Raw genomic sequence first — 4440 nt, 5'->3', positions numbered from 1 at the left:
CGTGTGTCTGTTTCATCGCTAAAGAAGGGTCATGTGTATAATTTCAAAAGTCTGCTTAAAGGCTCTCTTAACTTAAACGGGTAAGCGTCTTAACTGAACATGAGTATTGCCTTCTTCCTGGAAGGTCATTGAAATCGGCATGTTGTAATAATTTGGATAAATTTTGTTGATATATGCTGACCTCACAAGGGAGATGAATACACGCAGATCATGAGTCGAGACGGTTATATGGAGGTCATGGAAAATGGTTGCCGTTAATACGCTATACGACTGAGGTTGTTTAGTAAATCTTTTTCTAAGTTTCTAAGCCACACTTTGTCTTTCTTATAGGTTAGAAGCGTCAAACATTTTCATACTCATCAAGGATGCCTAAAGTATTTCGGTAACCACTTTTATGATGCACCGTTCATGGGCGAGACTGCATACGGTCCGGAATTAATTCTATCCTGTAATCCTAAATTATGCTGTCACGTAATGGAATGACTATATAACGATTAATGACTGGATTTATTGAACTCTTACGACTTATTACTACAAACAGGGATTATGCTCTCACTGTTCTGCACACTTCACAAATCGCTATAAGACGCAATAGGTCTTCTCAGTCTGTTACAGTCTTCACTAGCCGTTGCTTGGTAGTGGCTTTCAAAGGCGGACGTTCCCCTCCTTCTTGGTTCCCAAACTGTCCCCGGCCTCAGCTACCAGGTTCTCACAACAAAAGCTCACAACGACTGAACTGCAGCAGTCCTCTAACTCACTAACTCACCAAATAAATTTTCACTCACCGACTGACTCCTCACTTGTCCTGCTTATAATATCTCGGCACGGACCATACAGAAAACACCTCTCCTCTGTTGCTGTGCAATTGCTGCTTTCATGCCTATTGAGGTGCCCATGTAATTGCTGTAATTGCTATTCAAATATTGCCTAGCAACGGCCGTTGTTTGCAGAGCCATTATTTAGTCACGGCTATAGTATAGTTGCTTATTTTGCTGTTGTTGCCTAGCAACGTGTCTATATGCCATAGTATTTACTACGAGTACCTTTATTACTTTCATCCCGAAATATTTTCTGTGAAAATAAAATGGTAGCTAACAGATTGCCTACTACAGATGTGCAGACTAAAGACAAAGGGAATACTGAAGCAAACATTTAAATGTTCTCTTCTGAACACCCGGAGAAAGAGGAAGAGATCAACTGCACTTTAAGGTTTTATGAACAGGCAATTAAGCTTTATCCTGCAAAGCGTTTTTTATAAACCAGATTAATGTTCTTGTCACAAAGAAGACTGGAGGAGAGTATAGGGCCATGTGACTTCTTTACCTGCCCTCAGTATAGTAATGTTGTTGGTATTAACACTTACCAGGTCAGGTCCTTCAGAACTCTAAAAGGCATCTCACATTTACAACTGGAACTCTTTTTGCTTGTTTAATGTACTGTGCCTGATATGATGCTGTATCTGAATTAATGGATGTGTTTAAAAAAATTAGAATGAAGTTCTTCCTTCTTTGTGAGCATTCTCTTTTTTTTTTCAACAGGTACACCATCTTTGTGGATGAGAAACAGTCAGAATCAGTGCCAGTCAACATCATGTGTTAGAGGTTCCGCATAAGTGCAACCTGTGTGATTCAAATTCAAATCTGACTGCAGCGAGTAAGATTCTTCCTGAGAATAGTCAAGTTATTGTGTTGTCACTCTATATAGGGTGTTGGGTGTGTACCAACGTTTGGGAGGAACATACTGCTTCTATCTTCAAAGCAGAAAATTGAGTCTGAGTACTCCTCTGAAATAATATCCTGTACCAGACTATACTGGCATAAGCTAGAAGACCACAGTATGAATATATCACCATGATAACATCAAATCTTAACTTAAAAATATTAATAGCAACAAATAATTGCATTTAATGTCACATAGTACATCCACCATTTGAATTACAATATATACGTAATGGTATAGTAATAGTAACTAACTAAACTAACTATTTAACTTCATGGAGCTGAGCTCTTCTTGAGAAGCTTCCAGTTTTGCAGCTATTCAAGAGTGTTATACACCATCAGAACCATTTAGAGTCTACTTGTAATTTGTGTCTTTACAGCACCTAGATTGGAGTGCAGGTGTGGCATTGAAGTGGTTGTTGTCTGTGTTATATGATTCTCTGAGGTGAACTTGTTATTTTATTGTACATTTGTTAATAATGGTAGCTATAATGCCTGACTCTGACCATTCTGACAGTGAAGATGAGTTGATGCCAGGCTGGGAGGAGAGGTGGGTGGCAGCATGTATTATGTGAAGTAGGTACAACCGGTGGTTCCTTAGTGGCCTGTCCCATTAGCTACTTGTGAAAAGAATTGGTGTTACCAATGTTTGAATGTGGAATTGTTCCAAGTTTGTAATGAAATGGCAGTGCAAGATGTAGAATTGATTGTAAAAGCAGCTTGATTTTGTGTGAAGGGATGTATCATTAATGAACTGATCTAGATGAGCTCACTACAGACTTTGTGCTGTTTGAGGGAGTAAGACATAATCAGTTCACTGCAAATTGAAATTAATTTTGTAAACCTCAGTGCCAGATGAATTGAGAACTGATTAGACTTCTTAATGATATTTGTGTTAGGCATAGTGATAGCATAAATATTCATAACTGCTACAACAGAATAGCATTTGTGGACCTAACCTGAGCCAAATCTGGGTCTCATCTCCTCTTCTGCATCCTGGGTGTGATTGGCCACTTCTGCCTTTCATGAGCCATTTTTGACAATCTTTCCTATATATACTGCTACTTTCCCAACTTGGATCTCTTCTACCCTGAAGATGGAGGCAGTAAGTTTGTCAGAAGCGTCATTAACCACTTCCAGACTTAATTATATCATTACCCAGAAGACACATGACACATCAATCTAATTCACATCCTGGAAAGCTATTTCCACAAGATCTGCTTTAATATTATCCTTCCACATATGTTTGTGTAGGTACTCGCAAGCTGTGTGGCACACAGTATTGTTGTACAGGCTGGAGTGAGCATGGCATACTCAGCTGTATTGTTGCCACAACTTGCAGATCCTGACAGTATTCCTACGGCCACAGAAGATCAGAGCTCATGGATTGGTATGTAAATTTTCCAAGCAACTTGATATTACTAAAAACTTATGATGAACTAAACGTAGCAGGGCTGACTGGTTTTTGTTCGATGACTGTTCCCTGTTGGTGGTTTTATAAGAATACTGACTCACATTGTACATTTGAAAATATAGACATGCTTTACAATAATTGTAAGTCTACCAATTAATAGTAGGACCTGGGATAGCGTAGTCTGTATGGCAACTGGCTACGGGCTGCACTACCAAGAGGTCGGAGTTTGAGTCCCGGTATGGTCAAGAATTTTCACTTCTCCATATCATCCAGACTGGCATTGGGGCTCACCCACCCTCCTATATAATGGGTACCAGGGGCCCTTTCCCAGGGATAAAGTGGCTGGGGCATGAAACTGACCACTCACTCCATCTAGTGCCTAGGTCAAGTAAATGTGGATCTATACATCTGCTCCGCCATACATCTTTGTGGCGTAGTACTTAATTAGTTAAGCACAGGGACAACTGTACCTTTTACCAATTAATAGTACAGCATTGCATCACATTATGTGGAGCAAGAGATGCATAAATAAATTTCACTGTCACATAGTGAATATTGTCTTTACAGTTTTAACACAATGAGTGATACATTTTGACATAAATTTGCAATCATCAGAGATTTACATCTGATATACAGGGTGTTTCACGACTTTAGGGCATAACTGCAGGAGGTGATTAATAATAATACATTTCCTAATCTGAGGAGCATATGTGGTTATGCTTGTTTACATTGTGCAATTGCAAAAGTACAAACCACTTTGTATAAAGATTTGTGTATAATATGTTAATTTTTCTGGGGGGAAAAAAAGCCAAAATTAAATCAACACAACAATGCCGGTTGTTCTGAAAAGTGTAATTCCAATTGCGTCACTTCACAATTGGGTGTAAATGTTGGACAGAATGCATGACAGATTAAGAAAAGGATTGCAATCCAATAGAAATAAGCAGCTGGCCCATAAATAAGTGATCATCTGTTAGTGCCTTATATTTACTCAGAGGAGCCAGAATGTTCATAAAGTCAGGGAACTTTCAGGCACGTGGGATGGTTATAAAGGTTCAGATGATCAATTGTTAAAATCTTCTGTGCCTTTCATAGTTACACAACTTTACATTTATTGTACATACATGAATTCCTGTACTTACTTTATTATTACAATTGACTTTTTCTTGTTGCACATGATGTTTGGTGAGTTTGCTTAGATTGATGTCACTTGTAGGCAGTGAACTGTTGATGTGTTTTCAGATTGTTTTAATTATCAAAATGTTTGTTTAGTGAAACATGTGGTATGAGGGAAGATGTGTAGTGGTG

General features: G+C 38.6%; 1 long non-coding RNA gene across 1 annotated transcript; it reads left to right on the top strand.

Moving 5' to 3' along the window:
* Positions 1 to 699: 699 nt before the first annotated feature.
* Positions 700 to 3146, top strand: LOC117282075. The gene is made up of 2 exons (XR_004512676.1): positions 700 to 1653; positions 2099 to 3146. It is a non-coding gene; the product is annotated as an uncharacterized LOC117282075 (long non-coding RNA).
* Positions 3147 to 4440: the final 1294 nt, after the last annotated feature.

This window comes from Cryptotermes secundus, unplaced genomic scaffold (assembly GCF_002891405.2).
Source record: "Cryptotermes secundus unplaced genomic scaffold, Csec_1.0 scaffold605, whole genome shotgun sequence".
Taxonomy (NCBI): domain Eukaryota; kingdom Metazoa; phylum Arthropoda; class Insecta; order Blattodea; family Kalotermitidae; genus Cryptotermes; species Cryptotermes secundus.
Note: the sequence above shows the minus strand (reverse complement) of the source record. Positions and strands in the feature narration are given on the sequence as shown.